Genomic DNA, 25,168 nt, shown 5'->3' with positions numbered 1-25,168 from the left:
ATTTCAGGTGTTTATGTCACCACATCCAGCTCAGCATGAATCTTTTGTATTCTTAGTATCATTCTTCTTTCTATGGTTTATTATTTTTTTAAATTATGTGTGGGTGTGCATGTTTGTATATGAGTATGTGCACACAGATGCTAGCAGGTCTCCTGGAGCTGGAATGACAGATGGCTGCAAGCCACCTGATGTTGGTTCTGGAAATCAAATCAATTGGAAGAGCAGCAAGTGCTCTTATCTGTTGAGCCATCTCTCCAATTCCTTCTTTTATGTTTCAGTTTTTCTTTATTTTGATTTTCTTTTCATTTATTTTATCTTTAATATTTATTTTTGTTTTTTTTTTTGAAACAGGGTTTCTCTGTAGCTTTGGAGTCTGTCCTGGCACTCACTCTGTAGACCAGGCTGGCCTTGAACTCACAGAGATCCACCTGCCTCTGCCTCCTCAGTGCTGGGATTAAAGGTGTGCACCACCATCATCCAGCTTTGTTTTTAATTTTTTTGTTGAGTTATTTATTTTTTGTTTACTTTTTTGGTGTTTTTTTTTTTTTTTTTTGGTTTTTCGAGACAGGGTTTCTCTGTATTGTTTTGGAGGCTGTTCTAGAACTCGCTCTGTAGACCAGGCTGGCCTCGAACTCACAGAGATCCGCCTGCCTCTGCCTCCCGAGTGCACCACCACTGCCCAGCAAATTTTTTTTAACTTAATTTACTCTTATTTATGTGCATGTCTGTGGGAGTGTATGCCATTTGTGTGTGGTGGCTATGCAGGCCAGAAGATGGCACCAGCTCTTTTGAAGCTGGAGTTACAAACACTTGTTCCCAGTGCCCAGTGCGGGTGTTGAGAGCCAAACCTGGGTCCTCTGCAAGAGCATTACACACTCTTAACCACGCGCCATCTCTCCAGCCTCCTTTTTACTCATTTTCCTCAGTGTGTTCATGAGACTTATAAAAAATATTGGGAAAATAGCATTTCATTCTTTTTACAGGCTTGGTAATCATCAGTTGCAAGGATACATAGAAAATTGTTTCTGTTTCTTACACCGTAAAGCTGCTATGAGTCTTTTTTTAATATGTGCTTGCATTTTTCTTGAATACCAGTCATTGGGTAGGGATATATTTGCCTATTTTAATACTATAAAGCTATTGTTTCACAGTCTGACATGAAAATCCCATTGCCTCCAAATCCTCCCCATTATTCAGTATTGCCAGTGGTATTAATTTTAGCTGTTCTAGTGAATACATAGTCATATGTCCATATAGTTTTTTAGTAATTTATTTTTATTTTATGTGCATTGGTTTCTTGCCTGCATATATGTCTGTGTGAGGGTGTCAGATTCCCTGGAACTGGAGTTACAGACAGCTGTGAGCTGCCTTGTAAGTGCTGGGAATTGAACCCAGGTCCCCTGGAAGAACAGCCAGTGAGTGCTCTTAACCAATGAGCCATCTTTCCAGCCCTGTCAGTATAGTTTTTATTTGTATTACTCTGATAACTAATGACATGAGCACTTCCTCATTTAGCTATAGTTATTTATATATGCTTCTGTTATGTGTTCACTTTTATGCCGTTTGTCATATATTTTTGTTGTTTTGTGATAGTCTCACCATGTAGTTAGCCTCAAAGTCACATTAACTGTCCTCAATATCCTGAATGCTTGGATTACAGACTTGAGCAAGTACACCTGACAACCTGGCATTATCCTGTTTCTTGTTGAATGTTGCCTTAGCTAGCCTAGAACTGGCAGTGTAGACCAGGCTGGCCTTGAACTTATGGTAATTTTCTTCTTTCTGCCTCTGAAATGCCAAAATTATAGGTGCATACCACCATTCTCAGCTCCCCTTTACAATGATTTGTTTTAATAGTTTAATTTTATTATTTTATGACTATGGATGTATTACCTGAATGTGTGTCTATGCTGTACATTCATTCAGTGTCTGGGAGCCCGTGAGAGGCCATCAGAGTCACTGGAACTGGGATTACAGCCATTTTAAAGTCAGCTTGTGGGTGCTAGGAATTGAATCCGGATTGTATAAGACATCAGCCAGTGATCTTAAACCACTGAGCTATCTCTCCAGCTCCCTGCTTCCTGGTGTGTGTGTGTGTTTGTGTGTGTGTGTGTGTGTGTGTGTGTACACGTGTGTGTACAGATTTACTTTTTTCCTAGACAGGGTTTTGCTATGCATCCTTAGCTAGCCTTGAAGTCACAGAGATCCACTTTTTGCCTCCTGAATGTTGGGATTAAAGTTGTGCACCACCACTACCCATAGTAGATTATTTTTTTGAGGTGTGTGAGTTTTGTTTATATTGAATTTATTTAATTCTGTGAAGCTGTGTGACTGTGCCTGTCTAAAACACCTGATGGTCTAATAAAGAGCTCAACAGACAATAGTGAGGCAGGAGCAAGAATAGGCAGGGCTGGCAGGCAGAAAGAATAAAATAGGAGAAACCAGGAAGCAAGAACATGGGGAGAACAAGGGGAGGGGGACCTCAGGAGCCAGCTACCTACCCATCCAGCCACAAAATAAAAAGAAAAGTAAGATTTACAGATAACAAAGATAAAAGCCAGAGGAAAAACATAAGTTAAGAAACGCTGGGCGTGGTGGCGCACGCCTTTAATCCCAGCACTCGGGAGGCAAAGGCAGGCGGATCTCTGTGAGTTCGAGGCCAGCCTGGTCTACAGAGCGAGTTCCAGGACAGCCTCCAAAACAATACAGAGAAACCCTGTCTCGAAAAAACAAAAATCTGGCTAACAACAAGCCAAGCTAAGGCTGGGCATTCATAACTAAGCATAAACCTCTGTGTGGTTTACTTGGGAGCTGGGTGATGGGCCACCCAAAAAGGCTGAAGAGCCAAAAGAGTAAAAACAAAAACATCATTCAGTAACCACTGGGCTTCCAACCCCCTTTTAAAAATGATCTTTTTTGAGTTGGCTTCTGGCTATGGTGCTTAAGCAGCAATGCTCTGCTGGACAGGGGAATGGAAGTACAGCATGCGATTGGTGCCCTAGCCCTGCTGTGGGGCTGCATTCGGATTTTGAGTCATAAAATTCCTTGCATGTTCCAGATCCAAAGTATTTGTCACACACATACATTGTAGGTATTTTCTGTCCATCCACACTTGCCTTTCTTTTCTTAAATAAAACGAACAGACATTTTAAACCATGAAGTCTAATATTTTTCCTGCATTTTAATCCACTATTGTATAGTCACTCTTTCACTATATTCTTTTTAATCTATTTTTTCCAAGACAAGGTTTCTCTGTCCTGGAACTCGCTCTTGTAGACCAGGTTGAGCTCGAACTCACAAAGATCTGCCTGCCTCTGCCTCCCGAGTGCTGGGATTAAAGGTGTGCACGACCACCACCACCACCACCACCTGGCTGTCCTGGTCATTTTCATGCAGCCATTTCTATGAGAGACTTTTCACAGTGGATTTCCTGGCATTCTGGCTCTTACAGTCTTTCTGCCCACCCTTCCATGAAGTTCCCTGAGCCATAGATGCAGGAGTTGTGAAGTAGATGTGTCCGTTAGGGCTGGACTCCCCAGGATCTGTTATGTTCAGTCGTGGTTTTCTGTGATGATTTCCATTTGCTGTATAGCAAGGCATCTTTGATGAGGGATGGTAGCTACACTTCTCTGTGGGTGTAAGGATAAGACCTAGACAGTAGTAAGAATTACGATGATCTATTGAAATGGCAGTAGTAGATTCTTTTCTAAGGTCTATGACCTCTCTAGCCCCAGAAAATTAGCTAGGATTCTAGTTCCAGGCATGATCTCCCTCCTTTTGAGTGAGCCTTTTAGACAGCTGTTGTTTGTCACCAACGGGTGAGTGCCACTTCCTGCACCTTGCCTTGCTGGTGATTGTCATGGTTCACAGATGTTGTAGCCGGTAGGACTATTTAATTGCTCCCCTCCACTGGAAGCTTGCATAACATTTTTCTGTCTCCATGGAAGCTAGATGGCAGGAAAGAGGATTTCAGGTCAGCTCCAGCTCTAATTGTCCTAATCCTATGTCCTGAGTGTGCAATGTCTTTAGCAATGGAGGCCCACCCTTACCTGAGGGCAACCAAGGCTCCATTGATAGTCTAGTTTTGAAAGTCACTTGGACTACACTATTCAAAAGGAGGTGTATTGTGCCTGGTACTAGAGTTTTTGTTATCTTTGTCAGCTATATATCTGCCAGAGGTTTAATATCAAGAATATACAAAAAACAAAAAAATCAAGGAAACAAATGATCTGATTTAAAAAATGGAGTAGTGATATAAATAGCAAGTTCTCAATAGAGGAAATACAAATGGTGAGGACATACCTCAAAGTGTTTACAATCCATAGCAATTACAGAAATGCAAATTAAAAACAATTTTAAGACTTTTTAAAAAAACTTTGAGATGTTTGCCGGGCGTTGGTGGCACACACCTTTTATCCCAGCACTTGGGAGGCAGAGGCAGGTGGATCTATGTGAGTTCGAGGCCAGCCTGGTCTACAGAGCGAGTTCCAGGACAGCCTTCAAAACAATACAGAGAAACCCTGTCTCGAAAAAAAAAAAACTTTGAGACTTTTATCTCACCCCAGTCATAATGGCTAAGGCCAACAGAATACTTGTGAGGTTGTAAAGAAAGATGAACCCTCACTCATTGTTGGTGGGATTGCAAATTGGTGAAGCCACTCTGGATATCATCATAGAGAACTCTCAAATAACTAAAGCTAAATCGCCGACATGATCCAGCTGTACCACTCCTTGGCATGTATGTTCAAAGGACTTGACAACCTATCCCACAGACACTTGCTCAGCCGTGTTCATTGCTGCTCTATTCACAATAGCCAGGAAATGGAAAACAACCTAAATGCCCTTCAGTAAATGAATAGACAATGACAGTGTACATATGCACTATGGATACTATCCAGAGGAAAGAACAAGGAAACTTTCAGGTGGACAGAGAAAAGATCATATTGAGTTAACCCAGACCCAGAAGGACAAACACCACATGTTCTCTCTCATTGTGGTTCCCAGCTCCAAATCCTCAGATGTGACCATACAACATGGAGTAACCACAGGGACTAGGAGAGTATAAAGGGACCATAGGTGAGTGTCTTGGGCGTCATAGGCGAATAACAAGATACAGGTGCCAACTGAGGAGGGAGGTCAATACAGAAGAGAAGGAGGGATGAGGGATAAATAGCACCAAGGTTTTTTTATAAAGCCTCCATAAATCATATAATTTTATATGTACCTAAAATTACATAATACATATTAATATATGCATATATATACACATGTGTGTATGTGAGAGAGAGTATCTTAAAAGAAGTTAAGCCACTTGAGCTAACAATGTTCCCTACAAGAATTTAATTTCTTTGTTTTTAAACAATACAAATGCTTTAGTCAATAGTTGCAGGTCATCATGGACTAAGTGGTGGATATCCAGGACCCAGCAGCAAGGTTGGCGTAATCTCCAAGCCTCTCTTTCTGACTCCAAAAATAAGCACATGACCCTCTCGAACAGGGCCTTTGATATTTCGAATGATAGAGCAACTGGTGTCATCCATATCCACGCACACCTGCGTGCACTATCCCTGCAAGCCGGTTCTGCCCAGCACTTTGGTTACCCTAGCCAGCTTGATGGGCTGCATGCGACTCGTTAATTTCTTTTTAAATATTTGTTTATTATATATACATAGTGTTCTGTGCATGTATCCCTGCAGGTCAGAAGAGGGCACCAGATCTCATTACAGATGGTTGTGAGCCACCATGTGGTTTCTGGGAATTAAACTCAGGACCTCTGGAAGAGCAGCCAGTGTTCTTGTCTGCTGAGCTATCTCTCCAGCCCCCTTTCTTGGTGGTTTGAGATAGGGTTTCTCTGTGTAGCTCTGGCTGTCCTTGAACTCACTTTGTAGTTCAGGCTGACCTTGAACTCACAGAGATCCGCCTGCCTCTGCTTCCCAAATGTTGGGATTAAAGGCATGTACCACCACAATCTGGCTAAGAATTTAATTCTTTTTTTTTTGGTTTTTCGAGACAGGGTTTCTCTATATTGTTTTGGAGGCTGTCTTGGAACTAGCTTTGTAGACCAGGCTAGCCTCGAACTCACAGAGATCCGCCTGCCTCTGCCTCCCGAGTGCTGGCATTAAAGGCGTGCGCCACCAACGCCCGGCAAGAATTTAACTTTTTAAAAAAACATTTATTTCACTATTTGTAATTATGTATGTGGGTGTGTGCACATGGGCACTGGTGCCTGCAGAGGCCAGAGGCATCGGGTCTCCATGGAGTTGGAGTTAGACAGTTATGAGTCATCTGTCATGGGTGCTGGGAATTGCAGGAGCAATATTTGCTTTTAACCACTACACCATATCTCCAGTCCCAAGAGTTTAAACTCATAAATCTAGAGCCCAAATCTCAAACAAGTTTATAAAAACATTAGAAACGGAAAAGAAATTGTGGCAATAATCACAAATCTTACATGGGAAAAGGAAAACATTATATACATTATGTACAGAAAATATGTTTCTTTATCTTAGTTAGGGTTGCTATTGCTGTGATGAAAACACCATGACCAAAAAGCAAGTTGGGGAGGAAAGGGTTTATTCAGCGTACACTTCGCATCACTGATCATCATCAAAGGACAGGAACTCAAGCAGGACAGAAACCTGGAGGCAAGAGCTGATGCAGAGGCCATGGAAGGTGCTGCTTACTGACGTGCTCTCCATGGCTTTGCTCAGCCTGCTTTCTTATGGAACCCAGGACCACCTGCCCACAAATGGTACTACTCACATCAATCACTACATAAGAAGATGCCCTACAGGCTTGTCTACAGCCTGATCTTACGGAGACATTTTGTCAAGTGAGGTTCCCTCCTCTTTGATGATTCTAGTTTATGTCAAGTTAACATAAAACCAGCCAGAACAATGTGTTTTTCTCTTTTAGAAAGGCATAAAGGTAGCAATTTGTTGACTTAGAAGAGTGTCTAAAACTAGAGAGAAAAAGGAACAAAGACAATTTGATCAGTCAAGCCAAAGTCAGGGGCAAATTTAAAATGTCAGAGCATCATACACAAAAGACACGAGACAGGATGCTAATAAAAACCCAAACGGAGTCTGCAAGACAGTCCAGTAAGGAAAAGCACTTGCTGTGCAAGCCTGATTGCCTAAATTCTGCCCTCCAGCTACTGACTCGTACATACGCTCCTCTCCACAAGCAAGCCATGACGTGAGCTCAAACACTCCACCACACACACAAAAAATTGTAAATGTAGTAATTTTTCATTAACAATATCATTAGCAATGCACAACAAAGAATATAGACTGCAAAAGTAGTTTACAAGTCACAAACAGATGGCTATAACCTTCAACAAGCAACGTTCATAATGGCTGAAGGAGAGGAGACTCAGCTTTCCAGAGCTACCATAATAGGATCCTCCCAACACCCAGCTTTCAAAAACATACAAATAGCCGGGTGGTGGTGGCACACGCCTTTAATCCCAGCACTTGGGAGGTAGAGACAGGAGGATCTCTGTGAGTTCAAGACCAGCCTGGTCTACAGAGCAAATTCTAAGACAGTCTCCAAAGCCACAGTGAAACCCTGTCTCGAAAAACACACACACACACACACACACACACACACACACACACACACACACACACACAAATAAACAGGAAAGCCTGGTTTGAACTCAGAGCAAAGAGATGACAGAGCTCTAGCAAAGGTGGCCCAGTCATTGAAATTCCAGGGAAACGTACCACATCAGCCATCTTAAATGTGTTCAGTGAACAGAAACAAACAATGGAACAGGGCAGCAGCCAGGTGTGCAGTGCACTCCATAATCCCAGCGCGTGTAAGAGCTCAGGCCTGACGACGCCAGCTACATGGTAGAAAGAAAAGGTAGATGCAGGGCGTGAGTATGCATCTGTGAGCCCAGCCTCAGGAGACACAAGCAGAAGTAGCAAGCACGCTTGTTTGAGGTGATAGTTTGGAGCCCACTTGAACTACAGGAGACTGTCTACAAAACCACAAAGAGAAAACAAAATGTTAGTAGGACAGTTGCTTAACATTAAACAAAGCACAGGGTTTACACACACACATACACACACACACACACACACACAGAGTGAAAATTAGATTATCAATAAAGAGAAATCACTCAAAGGCACTGTGAGGCCTTGAGACACAGCCTAGCACTTTTATCGTCATGAAGAGGATTACCAGGGAGCCTAGGGTCTTGTTCATTGTTGCTTTTGCCTACCCCTTGGACAAGCCTTCTGAAGGTTTTCCAGGCGGGAATGGGGGGGAGGGGTGTGGAGCACAAGTAAATTGCTGCTGATAGACAGGATTTCCTTTTTTATTTATTTTTTTTTTGAGACAGGGTTTCTCTGTATTGTTTTGGAAGCTGTCCTGGAACTCGCTCTGTAGACCAGGATGGCCTCGATCTCACAGAGATCTGCCTGCCTCTGCCTCCCAACAGCCGGCAGGATTTCCTATTTTTAAGTTTCATTTACTTTTTAGAAATTGTGTGTTCGTATTTGTCTATGCATGTGAGTATAGGTGCCCATTGAGGCCGGAGGCATCAGATCCCCTGGAGCTGTCATTCTAGGAGGTTGTGAGCTACCATAAAGGTTCTAAAAAATGAACCTATGTCCTAGATAAGAGCAGTATGCAGTTTTATTTGGAAACAAAGTTTCACTGTGTAGCTCTGGCTGTTCTGGAACTATCTATGTATACTAGACTGGTCTCCAACTCAGAAATCCACCTGCCTCTGCGTCCCAAGTGCTGGAAATAGCTGAGCGGTGGTGGCGCACACCTTTAATCCCAGCACTTGGAAGGCAGAGTCAGGTGGATCTCTGTGAGTTTGAGGCCAGCCTGGTCTACAGAGTGAGTTCCAGGATAACCTCCAAAGCAATACAGCAAAACCCTGTCTTGAAAAACAAAAACAATAATAAAAAACCAAAACAAACAAACAAAAAAGTGCTGGGAATAAAGGTGTACACCTGGACATCAGTATATTCTCTTAACTGCTGTGCAGATAAATCTGGTTTTAAAGATTTTTGTCTATGCATATGCACATGTTTCTATGTAGGAGTATGTGCATGTGAATGTGGTACCTCAGAGGCCAGTAGAGAGCATCAGACACCCTGGAGCTGGAGACACAGGCTGCTATGTGCTCCCCATTTTGAGTGCTGGGATCCAAACTCAGGTCCTCTGGAAGAGCTGTATGTGCTCTTAACCACTAAGCCAGCTCTCCAGCCCCAGGATTTTAATTTTTCACATGTGCATGGCCTTCCCCCAGGACATACAGCAATCTCTTCATAGACAAGACCAGAGTTACAGTCACCATCACCCTGCTGTGGCAGTCATGTTCTGGGTGACTCTATCTGTCATGAATGAGTACTCACTGTTCTGCAGAATCCCCATGAGATTTCAGCTGAGAAGCTACAAAATTTCTGGCACTGAAAATCCATTTTAAAATGCCCATAGATCAGCCTGGAAATGGTTGCATTAAGAATAATCTGGGGGCTGGACAGATGGCTCAGTGGTTAAGAGCACTGGCTGGTCTTCCAGAGGTCTCAAGTTCAATTCTCAGCATCCACATGGTAGCTCATAAGCATCTGTAATGGTATCTGATACTCTCTTCAAGCGTGCATGAAGACAGGCCACTAGTACACATAAAATAAATATTTAAGAAGAATAATCTAGCTGGGCATTGGTGGCGCATGCCTTTAATCCCAGTACTCGGGAGGCAGAGGCAGGTGGAGGAGGAGAAGGAGAAGGAGAAGAATCTAGGGGGCTGGAGAGATAGCTCAGAGGTTAAGAGCACTGTGTGCTCTTCCAGAGGACCTGAGTTCAGGTCACCACAAACACCTGGTGGCTCACAACCATCCGTAATAAGATCTGGTGCCCTCTTCTGGCCTGCAGGCATACATGCAGGCAGAACAATGCATACACAATAAAAAAATTTAAAAATAAATCTTTTTTTAAAGAATAATCTAAAGGGGTATGGATGGAAAGAGAGGAATAAATTAGTCTCCTATGTTTTTTTCTGTAAGTTGTGCTAAGAATCAAAATCCAGGGCTTTGCATGTGCTAGGCTGCTCTCCTAGCCTATTTTCTTTCTCTTTCAGGGCAAGATGTCTTTCAGCCCAGGTTAGCATCAAAGCCCTTATGTACCCAAGGATGATCTTGAATTTTGCTTGAATTTTGCTCTTCTTACTACTGCTCCCAGTGCTTGGATTATGTATACCAGCACACCCAATATATGAGGGGGCTAGGGATGGAGCCCAAGGCTTTGTGCATGCTAGGCAAGCACTCTACCAACAGAGTCCAATCCTTGTTTTCTTTTCTTTCCTGAGACAGGGTCTCACTATGTAGCCCTGGACGGCTTTGAACTCACAGACATCTGTCTGCCTCTGCATCCCAAGAGTGCTAGAGTTGAAGGTATGTGCCACTTATGTCCAGAAACTCTTGTCTTTTTCCTCCTTCTCCTCCTGCTGCTGCTTCTTCTTCCCCCCACCCCCTCATTCTCGGGATATTAAGTGTTTTGCCTGCATGTATGTGTATTCTCTATGGTGTCTGTGGAGGCCAGAAGGGGCATCAGAGCCCCTGGACCAGATGGTTGTGAGACACCATGTGGTTAGGTGCTGGGAACCAAACCCAAGTTCTTTGTAAGAGTAAAACATGCTTTTAACCACTGAGCCAGCTCTCCAGCCCCATCTCTCTCTTTTTTGAGATAGGTTCTCACCATGTAGACCAACCAGGCTGCCCTCAAACTCATAGAGATTCACCTGTTTCTGCCTCCTGACTGCTGGGCTTAAAAGCATGCACCATTGAAGCTGGGCATGGTGGCATACACCTTTGTTTTGTGAGTTTTGTATGTAAATTTTTTCATTTTACATACCAACACCAGTTCCCCCTCACTCCCCTTTTCCACCCTTGTAGGGTTTTTTTTACGTGTGTGCATGTTTTACCTGCTTGTATGTCTGTACACCCATGTGTGCCTGGTGCTCAAGGAAGTCAGGTAAGGGCATCAGGGTGGAAATGCTGACACACAGCTTCCTTCCTTCTTCTTTCTTTATTTCTTCCTTCTTTTGGTTTCTCGAGACAGGGTTTCTCTGTATTGCTTTGGAGTCTGTCCTGGCACTTGCTCTGTAAACCAGGCTGGCCTCGAACTCACAGAGATACACCTGCCTCTGCCTCCTGAGTGCTCTTTTTTTTGAGACATGGTTTCTCTGTAGCTTTGGAGTCTATCCTGGAACTTGTTTTGTAGACCAGGTTGGTCTCAAACTCACAGAAATCTGTCTGTCATTGCTTCCTGAGTGTTGGGATTAAAGGTATCACCGCCACCCAGCAGGATGGCGCACACCTTTAATCCTACCTCGTACTTGTGAGACAGAAGCAGGTGGACCTCTGTGTATTCGAGGCCAGTCTGGTCTACACAGTGAGTTCTAGGACAGCCAGAACTACATAATGAGACCCTGTCTAAAGAAGAGAAATTGGGAGGAAGGGGAAGGAGGAGGACACAGCATGTGATACCCTGGAACTGGAGTTATGTATGGATGGCTGGGAACCAGCATTCAAGTGCTGGGGACTGAACCTGGCTGGCTCCTCTGCCAGAGCAAGTGCTCTCAACACTGAGCCATCTCTCCAGCGCCCCTTTCTTTTCGTTTGTTTTTCAAAACAGGGTTTCTCTGTGTAACAGCCCTCGCTGTCCTGGAACTCATGCTGTAGATCAGACTGGCCTCAGACTCAGAGATCCACCTGTCTCTGCCTCATGAGTGCTGGGATTAAAGGTGTGCACCACCATCACCCAGCACCCTTGTTTTCTTAAGACATGGTCTCACTATGTAGCTCTTATTGGTTCCAAACTTGCTATGTTGCTCTGGCTGGCCTTAAACTCTCCTTTCTTCTGGTGAGTATGTATGTATGTATGTATGTATGTATGTATGTATGCATGCATGCATGTTTTTTGGAGACAGGGCTTCTCCGTGTAGGTTTTGGATCCTGTCCTGGAACTTGCTTGGTGGACAAGGCTGGCCTCAAACTCACAGAGATCCACCTGCCTCTACCTCCTGAGTGCTTACAATATATTTTCAAGAAATAATTTTGTTCCTTTGAATTGTATTTAGTACTTTAAAGATTTTCCAGCTGAATGTGGTAGTAAAGACCCTGCTTTTAAAATGGGATTTTTCAAATAAAAGTATTTTCCAGGCCTATTTAATAGAAATTAAATAGAATACCCCATTGTCATTCTCTGCCATTTGCCACAGATCCTCTTAATGCTCTTAAGCGCTGCACTACAGTGGGACGACCGCCAGGGGGAGCAGGAGCAGGCTCTCAGTTCCTAGACAGCTGGCTCCAGGCAGAATTTGGCAAAAGGACAAGGCAGGAGACTGGCAGGCAAGAAGGAAAAGCAGGGTATTTCTCCTTCCCCTTTTTCTTCCCTCCCCTTCTCTAGCTGCAAACGAGGTTGCTCTGTGGTGCCAGTTCTTTTGTTAATCCTTAGGTTTATTCAAGGTCCCCATTAGGTTTCTTAGTACTTGTCATTCAGTCACTACTAAATTTTCTCTTTGGTTCCAATTTTCCGGATTGAAACCTACATGCTATGTCTAGTATCATACCAGAGGGATGGCAAGGCCAAAGCAAGCAAAGCAACATGCTAGGCCCTACATCTAAAAGACAGGGTTAAATCACTCACCCAAGAACAGAAAGACACCTTCTTTAATCAAATGGAGGAAGGATCAGACATGAAGGTATGCACCTGTACATCAGTATAATGGATCACATCATCCACAACTCCAGTTGCAGAGGAGCCAGTGCCCTCTTCTGACCTCTGAGGACATCAAGGGCATATGTGGTGCACATACATATAGGCAAAACACTAGACATGAAAAATAAGATCAGCCAGGAGATGGTGGCACACATTGGTGTCAAATGCCTTTAATCCCAGCACTCAGGAGGCAGAAGCTTCAAGCGCAGCCTGGTCTACAGAGTGAATTCCAGGATAGTCAAAGCTACACAAAGAAACCCTGTATCGAAAAACCAAAATAATAATAATAATAATAATAATAATAATAATAATAATAATAATAATAATAAATCTCTTTATTTGAGACAAAGTTTCACAGTGAAACCCTGGCTGTTCTGAAACTTGCTCTGTAGACCAGGCTGGCCTCAAACTCACAGAGTTTGCTTCTGCCTCATGAGTGCTTGGATTAATACATCTTTAAAAGAAAGAGAGAGGAAGAAAAAGAGAGAGTGAGGGAGGGAGAAGGGGGCTATAGTGATGTCTTGGTAGTTAAAAACATTTACTGCTCTTGCAGAGGACCCAGGTTTGGTTCCCAGCACACCGCCTCTGCCTCCCAAGTGCTGAGATTAAAGGCATTAACCCACCACGCCCAGCAAATTTTCAATTTTTCAAAAAGCCGGATACGATCACACCTGTAACCCTGGCATTGGGGAGTGAAGTTGGGAGAATCACTGAGGCTTGCTGGCAACCAGTCTAGCTCCAGGTTCAGTGACAAACCTTGTTTCAAGGGAGTAAGTGAAAAGTGGTAAAACAGGATATCCAATGGCATGTAAACAAACATGGCACGCACACACACACACACATATACAGACAGATGTATAACACACACACACACACACACACACACACGTAACTAAAATATAATGAGTTGGAGAAATGGCCCAGCAGTAAAGAGTATTGGATGCTCTTCCAGAGGACCTGGGTTTGATTCCTAGAACCATATGATTGCTCACAACCTCCTGTAATTCCAGTCTCAAAGGATCTGATACCTTCTTCTAGCTTCTACAGGCACACACACGGTACACAGATATACATGCAGGCAAAACACCTGAACATCTAACAAATTTAAAAAATAAAACCTAGGTTAAATCCCCAGAACTTCAATAATAGCTGCAAAAATTAACTGCAAGCCAGATGCAGTTGCATGCACCTCCATGTCCACTCAGGAGGCTGAGGCGGGGAAATTGCAAGCTTGAGGTCAGACTGTACAACTTAGTGAGGGCCTGTCTTGAAATAAAAAAGGGACTAGTGATGTAGGTTAGCGGTAGAATGTTTGTGTAACATAGGGCTTTGGGTTAAATTTCCAGTAATAAAAAAGATCAAATGCAAGCCATGCAGTGGTGATGCACACCTTCAATCCCATCAGCCACACTAGTTAGCCATAGAGGCCACCCAGTGGTGGTGTGCACCTTGAATCCCAGCACTTGGAGGCAGAGGCAGACAGATCTCTGACTTGGAGGCCAGCTTGGTCTACATAGTGGTTTTTAGGATAGCCAGGGCTACACAGAGAAAGTGTCTTGGAAAAACAAACAAACAAACAAAAATTGCAAGCCAGGAGCCAGGCAGTGATGGCTCACGCCTTTAATCCCAGCACTGGGGAGGCAGAGGCAGGCAGATCTCTGTGAGTTCAAGGCCAGCCTAGTGTATAAGAACTAGTTCCAGGACAGCCCCAAAAGCCACAAAGAAACCCTGGTCTTGAAAAAAAAAATATATATATATATACATTATATAGTGTTCTGCCTGCATTTATGTCTGCATACCAGAAGAGGGTGCCAGACCTCATGCAGATGGTTGTGAGCCACCACATGGGTTGCTGGGAATTGAACTCAAGACCTCTGGAAAAACAGCTAGTGCTCTTAAACTCTGAGCCATCTCTCCAGCCCCCTTTTCTTGTTTTTGTTTTGTTTTGTTTTGGTTTTTTTTGGTTTTTTCGAGACAGGGTTTCTCTGTATTGTTTTGGAGGCTGTCCTGGAACTCGCTCTGTAGACCAGGCTGGCCTTGAACTCACAGAGATCTGCCTGCCTCTGCCTCCCGAGTGCTGGGATTAAAGGTGTGCGCCACCAACACCCAGTCTTTTTTTTTTTTAAGATTTATTTATTTGTGTATACAGTGTTCTACTTGCAAGTATTATGCCTGCAGGCTAGAGGAGGGCACCAGATCTCATTACAGATGGTTGTGAGCCACCATGTGGTTGCTTGGAATTGAACTCAGGACCTCTGGAAAACCAGTCAGTGCTCTTAACCGCTGAGCCATCTCTCCAGCCCCCCTTTTCTTGTTTTTAAAACAAAATTTTAATACTTGAAAACAAAAAAAAATCTCACATTCATTTAGTGTGTGTGTGTGCATGTGTGTGTGAATGTGTGTTTGCACACATGGCCACAGCACACATGTTGAAGTCAGAGGGCAACATGTGGGTTCTGGGAATCAAGTTCAGGTAACCAGGTTTGGCAGAAAATGCCTTTAGCCAATGAACCATCTCACTGGCTTTCCATTTTGGTATTGCTTTGTTTTGTTTTTGAGTCATGGTTTTACTATGTAGCTGTGCCTGGTCTTGCACACAAGGCAATATTGCTGCCTCAGCCTCCCAAGTGCTAGGATTCTAAGGGTATGGCCCTATGCCCACCTAGCTCTGACCACGTTTCTTTTGTCATAGTGCTCTTAATCCCTGAGCCATCTCTCCAGCCCTACATCTTTATTACTTTTTAAAATTATCTATTGTGTATACACTGTTCTGTCTGAGTGTATCCCTGCATGCCAGAAGAAGGCACCAGATCTCATTACAGATGGTTGTTGAGCCACCATGTGGTTGCTGGGAATTGAACTCAGGACCTCTGGAAGAGCAGCCAGTGCTCTTAATAGCTGAGCCACCTCTCCAGCCTCACCTCTATTTTTTGAGACAGGATTTCTCACTAAATCTGAAACTGATTCAGCTAGACTGACTGGCCTGTGAGCCCCACAGATACATGAATCTCCACCTCCACCCCAGTAATGGGGTTACAGATACAAGTTACTTTTCCACAGTACACTTGACCCACTGAACCATCTTCCTAGGTCCCATATCCAGTTTCTTTAAACAAAAATGTGTGTATGTGCCTGGTGATGGTGGTGCATGACTAATCGAAGTACTAGGGAGGCAGAGGCAGAGGAAACTCTGTGAGCTCGAGGACAGCCTGATCTATAGAGTGAGTTCCAGGACAGCCTCCATAGCTACTGAGAAAACCTGTCTCAAAAAGCCAAAAAAAAAGTAAGAAGAAATACCCATGCTACAAATCCCTCCATCGCTGTGCTACATACACTCTCAGTCCTCTTAACCGCTTCGAAATGAACAGTACACTATTATTGTTTACTATATTCAACACACAATATAATGCATCTCAAAGAAAATTAAGCATATTCATTCTAATTGAGGCTTCAGACCTTTGCCTATCATCTCCCCACTCCCTCTACCCCTCTCAGCATCTACTTATCACCATTCTGCACTCTGCTTCATTGAATTTAATTGTAATTGAGAAAATACAGTAATTGCAGTGCTATTCACAATAGCCAAATTGTAGAGATCAGCCTGAGCATACATAAACAGATGAATAGATAAGGGAAAAGATAATTTATGTGCACAGAACGAAACACTACTTAGGTTTTGAAAAGAAACACTGGGGCCAGTGAGATGATTCAGGTGGTAAATGTACTTGCTAACAAATCAGACAATCCAATCCCTTGGACCCATTTGGTGGGAAGTGAGAATCAATTCCTGCAAATTGTCCTCTGACCTCCGCATGCATACTGTAGCAAGCACATGTGCACACATGCACATACAAAAATACATGTAATAAATTTAAAGAAACGTGTCATTTGGGACTGCAGAGGTAGAATTAAGGAACATGAATCAACCTTGAAACATGCTAAGTGGATGAAGTCAGACAAAAGCACAAGCGAGGTGGCTTCCACTTACACGAGTTACTAACAGGCAAACTCATACAGTAAGCAGTGCTTAATAGCAGTAATTTATACATTTCAGATTACTAAAACAGTACACACTTTTTGTCAAAAGAGAAATATAGGATGTGTGGTGGATTTCTATAAGTGGAGAGTGGGGTGGGGAGATAGAAAAGAGGAAGAAAAGGAGGAGGAGGGGAGGAAAGAAATTCAGGAAACATATTTCAACCCATATGATAAAGGTCATCCTTAGAATTTTCCCAGTGACTTTTTAAAGTAAACAAAATGCATAAGCATAAAGACAAACAGACAACTGGACATAGGTCATGAATGGCATATATACTCACACAGGAATGAAATATACATAGCTTTTTTGAGACAGGATCTCTCTATCATGTAGGCCTCACTATCCTAGAACCCACTGTGTAGACCAGGCTGGCCTTGAGCTCGCAGAGATCTGCCTACCTCTGCCTCCCGAGAGCTGGGACTAAAGTTGTGCACCATCATGCCCAGTCAGCTTAGATAGAACTTGCTATGTAGACTAAGCAGGCCCCAAAGTCATAAAGATGCATCTATTTCTGTCTTGTAAGTGCTGGGATTAAAGGTATATCACCATACCTAGCATATAGGATTTTAATTAGGTGAAATGTGGAGAGCAGAGGAAACCCTGAGTATGTGAAGTCCTGAAAGGATGTGTGTTGTTGACATGAGCTGGCCATGTCGAGGACTCTCGTCTCAGACAAATGGCCCAGCCTTTCTCCTGGGTGAGACTTAGTGGGGTAGCAAAGCTTTCCTCTTGTTTAACTACAAATGTTGACACTTTGTGCTGAAAATGTCCACTGAAGCTTTCTCTTTCCAGATATTTATGGCCTGTAGACTGCTCCCCTATAGAAAGTGCTCCTAATCCAACACTAGCTAAACCTGCCTCCTTGTTCAGGTGCATATAGTAAACACATTGAGCTTCTGGATGCTGCAGCTTCCCCGCCAGAGGGCTTACTTAGTCCATCAGATCCCAGCTTTTTCATGCATTCCTGTGTTTCTCCTTTCTTCATTCTCTCGCAGGCCCCGTTAGGCCAGTTCCTGGAGCCATTAAGGATGTGGCAGTGAAAAAACACAAACAAATCTGATTTTACTGAGATTATAAATTAAATACAAAGGATTATGAATTAAATACAAAATAAGACAATAGTTAGTATTATAAAATGGTAGTATCGGGGGCATTTCAAACACATCTTTCCCTCCCTCCAAGGCTCAGGGATCACTGAGGAAGGGGTCACAGAAAGACAGTATGCACAAGACCTTCAAAAGCTCAGACCAGACAAAGTCCTGCAATTGAATAGGGCTTATAGTCGTGGGCAAGAAGTCCCACCCCTAACTGAGGTGCTACTGGCATTAGACAGCTGCTGGGAATGGGAGAGCCAGTTTTTTTAAGGATGTGATCCCTAGTAGGTTTACCATACTCCAGGAAAAGGCCCCCTCCCAAAGAGTATTTGGGTAACACAAACTGGACTACATGGTTGGGTAGAGAGGTGGGGGTGTATCTGGAAGGAATTGGGGGAGGGGGTGAATATGCTCAAAATACATTGTATGAAATTCTCAAAGAATTAATAATTTTAAATGGCAATATCAGAAAGTATGGTAATATATTATTTTGGCAAGAATATAGATAAACAGATACCCTCCTGTTTTGTTGTTCAACTGTTGGTATAAGTTGTCAGAAAATTTTAGAGTATATATCCTTGCTGGGAATGATGTTCCATGCCTTTAGTCTCAGCAGTCAGTAGAACAGCCTGGTCTACTTAGAGAGTTCCAAGACAGTCAGGGCTACAAAGAGAAAGCACGTCTTAAAAAAAAAAAACAAAGCAAACAAACAAAGGTACACATGTTTTTAAAAATTAGTAATAAAAAACCAATTCCAATAGGCTTCAACAATAAAGAGAATTTCTTGGTTCATTCAGTTGCAAGCTTCAGAGAAGCAGGTATTATAATGGTTTGATTTCAGAGATAACAATATGAAAGCCTTATCTCCTTTCCTCAGCCTTCCAAAGTCTACGGCTTCATTTTAAATTTGATTCATTCCTTGGTAGCAAAAGGAATGAAGTATTTGAAGGTGGTCATACCACACGTCTAAAAGAAGAAAAAAACCCATAAAAATATTCTACGCACAAATCCTTCAGCAAATCTCCTCAATCATTTTATTGGTTTTCTGTTGCATTCTAAACAATCCCCTAGGACAGGAAAATGATATTATGGGGGTAAGCCTGAGTTGCTTGAACCAATCAATGAGGCTTACAGACATGACTGGGTTTCATCCATGGTACACCACTCTAGAAGCTGGTGAAGTCAATTCTGCCTCTCCAGCTCCAATGTTATGAGTACTAAAGAATGAGGAAGATGTGGGATGAATGGGCCAAGGAAAGATATCAGCTACAATGTGATATCCAGCAATACCTCTAGGAGTTTATTCTGCGTTATACTGCACTTGTGTACAAATAAATGTGTTCAAGGGGATTTGCATGTCAGGAAACTGCAAGTAACTGAGATGTTGGGGACTGGTTAAAACATATAGAAAAGCCGGGCGGTGGTGGCGCACGCCTTTAATCCCAGCACTCGGGAGGCAGAGGCAGGTGGATCTCTGTGAGTTCGAGGCCGGGCTGGACCGATAGCCTCCAAAACAATACAGAGAAACCCTGTCTCGAAAAACCAAAAAAAAAAAAACCATAGAAAAATAAGTCAGTGTGTATATATTATATTGGTATAATATAATCTTAGAGATGGATGAGTGATAAAATAATAGCATGTAACTATTTCTGTAAGAAGCAGAGATATTGATATATTCCGAGTGAAAAAACAAAGTAAGCTTCTGCTTTTATCAAGAAACCAGACTAGTGTGTAAACACATATGTACCAGCAGGCATGGTGGCACAAGTCGTAATACCAGCACTCTCCAGTTTGAGGCCATCTGGGACTAAACAGTGAGACCCCTTTTGAAACCATTAGTAACAGTGGTGGCATCTGGAAGGAGAACCAAGGAACTGGAATACATGACTTCAACTGTGTGTGTGCCACCACTGCCTGACACTATTATGGTTTCTGATTTTGTATTATTTTTCTTGTGGGGGTTTTGTGAATCTCTCTCTCTCTCTCTCTCTCTCTCTCTGTGTGTGTGTGTGTGTGTGTGTCTGCATGTGTATGTGTATTTGTTTCTTGTGCTTTTTTTCTTTTCTCTGCCCGTTTGCTTTATTTTATTCTGTTTTTTATTGACCTTTTTCTTTTCTTTTTGGTTTTTCGAGATAGGGTTTCTCTGTGGCTTTGGAGGCTGTCCTGGAACTAGCTCTTGCAGACAAGGCTGGTCTGGAACTCACAGAGATCCACCTGCCTCTGCCTTCCCAGTGCTGGGATTAAAGGCGTGAGACACCAACGCCCGGCTGGCCTATTCGTTTTCAAAAGAGAGAAAGAAGGTATGAAGGTGTGGACTTGGATGGGTGGGGAGAATCTTGGAGGAGATGAGGGTGGGGAAACTGTGATCTGAGTCTATTGTATGAAAACAAATCTTCAGCCAGGCGGTAGTGGCGCACACCTTTGATCTCAGCACAAGAGGCAAGAGGATCTCTATGAGTTGCAGATCAGCCTGGTCTACAGAGTGAGTTCCAGGACAGTCAGGACTATTACACAGAAAAACCCTCTCTCAAAAAAAAAGAAAAGAAAAAGAAAACAAATCTTTCTGTCTCTCCCTTCTTCCATCTCCTTTCCTTCCTTCCTTTTCTCTTTCTTTCTTTCTCTTTCTTTCTTTCCTTCCTTCCTTCCTTCCCCCCCCTCTCTGTCTTTCTCCTTTATTTCTTTCTAAGACAGAGTTCTCTGTGTAATCCTGGCTACTCGCTAGGCTGGCTTTGAACTCAGAGATCCACCGGCCTTTGCCTCCCAAGTGCTGGGACTAAAGGAATACATCCCTATGCTCGGCTGAAAACAAATTTGCAATTACAAAAAGAATCTTACTGAATGTGGGTGTCAGTTGGGGGCCTTGGGCAGTCTATGGGGATACTGAGAGAGGAACTAGTATCTATCCCTAGTGCACAAATGGGCTTTGGGACCTCATTCCCGATGGAGGGATACTCTCTCAGCCTAGATACTTAGGAGAGGGCCTAGATCCTGCCCCAAATGATGTGACAGACTTTGATGATCCCCCCATGGGAGGCCTCACCCTCCCTGAGGAGTGGATGGGGGTGGGGGGTGGGATGGAGAGTTGGTGGGGGAATGGGATGACGGGAGGGAGAGGGAACTGGGATTGGCATATAAATAATATTGTTTTTTATTTAAATAAAATTAATTAAAAATAAATGAGCCAGGCATTGGTGGCGCATGTCTTTAATACCAGCACTCAGGAGGCAGAGGCAGGAGGATCTCTGTGAGTTCGAGGCCAGCCTGAGCTACAGAGCAAGTGCCAGGATAGGCTCCAAAGCTACACAGAGAAACCCTGTCTCAAAAAACCAAATAAATAAATAAGTAAATAAAATGAAAAAGAATTCTAATAATAAACTACATCTCTAGTCTAAGAATAAAAAAAGAAAAGAATCCTGCATAGCGGGTTTCAGGATAGCCAGGCCTATTCCACAGAGAAACCCTATCTCAAAAAATGAAACCAACCAACCAACCAAAGAAACAAACAAAAACCAACCTAAGTGTCTATTAATAGGGGAACAATCAGTGTATAAAATATCCATTCAATAAGCTATTCTGTAACACAAGAATGAGCATCATTGACAAGGAAGTATCTTCAAGGATTGTATGTGGAGGTTGGGTGCAGTCAATAACAGAGTCCTTGCCTACCACACATAAGCTCCTGATTTTGATCCCCAGGTCCACATAAAGTGGATTATGTAAAGATGACATAGTTAATGGTTAGAGAAGTTACAGGACACTATTACAAAATGGTTGGCAGCTAGGGATGCAGCTCAGTGGCAGAGCACATGTTTATTTCAATCCCTAGCACCAAAATACTTTTTTTTTTGGTTTTTCGAGACAGGGTTTCTCTATGACTTTGGAGGCTGTCCTGGAACTCGGTCTTGTAGACCAGTCTGGTCTCAAACTCACAGAGATCCGCCTGCCTCTGTCTCCCACAGAATATACATTTATGGTAGTTGATATTATGGATTGTTTCTTTTCTATAGCGCTACATCCAGAGGGTTGTGATAAATTTGCCTTCACTCAATTATTCCAAACCTGATCAACATTTTGAATGGGTAGTTCTACCACAGGGAATGGCTAATAGCCTGACCTTCTGTATCTTGTACTCTCTTAAGGCTTATGCTAAAGTCAAAGGATTCAATAATATATGCTTATGTGGATGATTTAATTGGGAACATTGGGATTCAGCATATCTGCAGGGCTTTGTAGCACAGGTGGTCCAACTGCTTAAAAGGGGGGCTTTACTGTTGCCCCAGAAAAGGCTCCCCTTCAAAATACTTGGGTTGAGCCTCATTCTGACACAGGCTAGCCCACTTAAGCCTGTTCTGGAAGTGCCTGAATCTATGACCCTGGCCCAGCTCCAGCGCTTACTGGGGAGATTAATTGGCTAAGACCCTGCGTGTCAATCCCCACAGAAGACCTGGTACCCCCTTTACGCCCTGCTAAAGGACAAGGCGCCTCATGATAGTATAACTATGACAAAGGAACACCGCAAGATGCTCTCTGTCTTTCAGAAGGCCTTGGACAAATGCTCTCCAAGGAGGTATTCGGTGACTAGGCCCTTGTCCCTCTAGCTGTTTTCTGGAGCCTCCTTGACTACAGTGGTTCTAACCCAGGATGGGAAACCATTGGAATGGGTCCATACATCTTTGGGAGGAACACCCCGGGTCTATTCTCAGGCAGATCAGCTCGCTGATGCCATCATAAAGGGCAGGACCCAAGCCCAATGACACTATGGGCTAGATCCCCATACCAATGTCTTCCCCTTCTGGGTGGCCGACATTGAATGGCTTGCTTGGGCTAACACCCACTTTGTTCTCGCCTTAGAAAGATTTATGGGGAGTATTGATTGCCACGATGGGCTGTCCAAATGGGTTCCTCTTTGTAAAAGACTCCCCCTTAAAATGTCTTCCTTGTTTCCATATGAGCCCATCCCTGAATCTATTTGCATATTCACTAATGGGGGCTGAGCAGACTCTGCTTACATTGCCTTTAGGGGATACCAAGCCACCAAAGATTTCAACCCTGCCAAGGTTCTGCCCAATATAAGGAAATTCTGGCTGTGACACTGGCATTACAGGACATCTCAGAGCCCTGCAATCTTTTTTCAGACAGTCTCTATGTGGTTAACTTACTTCCCCATATCCCGCAAGCACACATTTGGTTAGATAATAACCTTATACCCCACCTCATGGTGACTCTTAAGACCCTTTTAGAGGCTCAAGAGGCACCAATTTACCTTCAACACCTTTGGGACACTCCAGCCTCCCAGGGTTCCTGACTAAGGGCAATGAATGGGCAGACAGGCTGGCGACAGCCCCAGAGGTACTAACCTACAGGAAGCCACTCAATTGCATGATACGACCCATGTCAACTGGAGGGGACTATATAATAGATTCCCAATGATTCCTATAAAAGAACTAAAAAGGATAGTTCACACCTGCAAATCATGTCAACCATATCTAAGAGATAACCCCTCTGTAGCCGCCAAGAGTTAACCCTAGAGGCCTATAGCCCAATACCCTCTGGCAAAGAGATGTTACTCATTTTCCAGCTTTTGGCAAACAGAAGTATGTTTTGTTTCCATAGACAATTATTCAAGGGCCTGTTGGGCCACTGCACGTACAGGAGAAAAAAAACCAAGTATGTCAAGCTCACTTCCTCCAATGTTTTGCAACCCTAGGATTACCTACACAGGTTAAGACTTATAATGGCCCTTGCTTTGCCAGTAATTCCATGGCAGAATTTTTCAACAGATGGCATATCAAACATACTACAGGAATCTCTTACAACCCTCAGGGACAAGCAATTATAGAAAGAAACCATCAATGTCTTAAAGAACAACTTTTAAAACAAAAAGGGGGAATCGGCCCCCAAATAAAACTAGGAATGACTTTATTTACTATTAATATTTTAAATTTTTCTAAGGGAGCAACTGAATCTACGTTCTAAAAACATTGGGGCCACCTAAACCCGAAACCCCAAGTTAAGGTCAAATGGGAAGACCCTCTAACATCCCATTGGAGGGACCCAGACCCATTAATTACAATTGAAAGGTTCAGGCATCATACTGGCCTGCCCGTTACCTGGCAGAATGCATTCAGGCAGCACTCTGGTCAGCCCAGGGATCCATGAGTACAGCATGCAGGACCCCTTTAAGAGACAGACCCCCACCCACTTACTTCTTACCTCTCTTCACTCTTATTCTCCACCCTCTTACCCTCCAATCTCTCTTGTCTCTCCCCCTCTTGTCTCTCTCGTATCTGTCTCCCCCTCGCTTTTCCGTCACTATAATAAACTATGTGTTAATTTATCTCTTGTATCTCATGTTCTATTTCGTGCCTTAGCCTTTCTAATTTCTAATTTTTATACTTTTACAAAAAAACAACAGCCGGGCGTTGGTGGCACATGCCTTTAATGCCAGCACTCGGGAGGCAGAGGCAGGCGGATCTCTGTGAGTTCAAAGCCACCCTGGTCTACAATGCGAGTTCCAGGACAGCCTCCAAAGCAATACAGAGAAACCCTGTCTCGAAAAACCAACAAAACAAAACCAAAAGAACCAACAATGGCAAGAGAATTTGGATGTGTTTTCCGCATTGGGAGGAAGTGCCCATCTGGCTTCTGGTCAGAAATTTAAAATTCCTGCTTGCTCCCACAATGCAGGAGGATGACCAAGAAGAGGTTGACCAACAAAGAAAGGAAACAACAACAGTAGTCAAAGCTTGTCCCCCAAAATAAGAGAACCAATAAAATGATACCTAACCATGTCCAAGGGCATCAAACCCTTGAGAAGCTCTTGTGTTTTTTAAAAATTACTGATGATCTTCCCCTTCCTGACTGCTCTGATGCTCCTGCTGCTGATGCTGGCTGCTCCAATAACCACCCAGCAGAACCCTCACTGTCGCCAAAAGATGATGTGGATGGTGATCCATGCCGCCAATCGGGATGTCCTCAACAGCATCACAAATGAGGCAGTTCCCCAGACCTGATGGCCCACACTCTTCTTTGACCTCTGTGACTCAAGGATTTTGGGGCATGGGAGACTGGACTTCTCTTCATCAAGGACAGTCTGAATGTGGAGGGTTGTGAGGGTGCCACCTGCCCACATATCAGACCCACAATCCCTGGGCTGCTCACCTGTTCCCAATAGGGCAGCCTTAAGGGACACTGACTTTTACAACGGACATATCCAAATGTGGTGGGGTATACACCTTCTACTGTGCATAATGGAGGTGTAAGAAAACGGAGATGGACTCCCCCCCCTTTT

The 25,168-nt window shown here is 43.4% G+C and overlaps 1 pseudogene; it reads right to left on the bottom strand.

Moving 5' to 3' along the window:
• Positions 1-5,329: 5,329 nt before the first annotated feature.
• LOC101837896 lies at positions 5,330-5,685 on the bottom strand (annotated as a pseudogene).
• Between the last annotated feature and the right edge of the window lie 19,483 nt (positions 5,686-25,168).

The sequence above is a fragment of the Mesocricetus auratus genome, unplaced genomic scaffold, assembly GCF_017639785.1.
Source record: "Mesocricetus auratus isolate SY011 unplaced genomic scaffold, BCM_Maur_2.0 Super-Scaffold_100003, whole genome shotgun sequence".
Taxonomy (NCBI): Eukaryota; Metazoa; Chordata; class Mammalia; order Rodentia; family Cricetidae; genus Mesocricetus; species Mesocricetus auratus.
The sequence above is the reverse complement of the archived record's forward strand: the minus strand, read 5'-3'. Positions and strand labels throughout refer to the sequence as shown.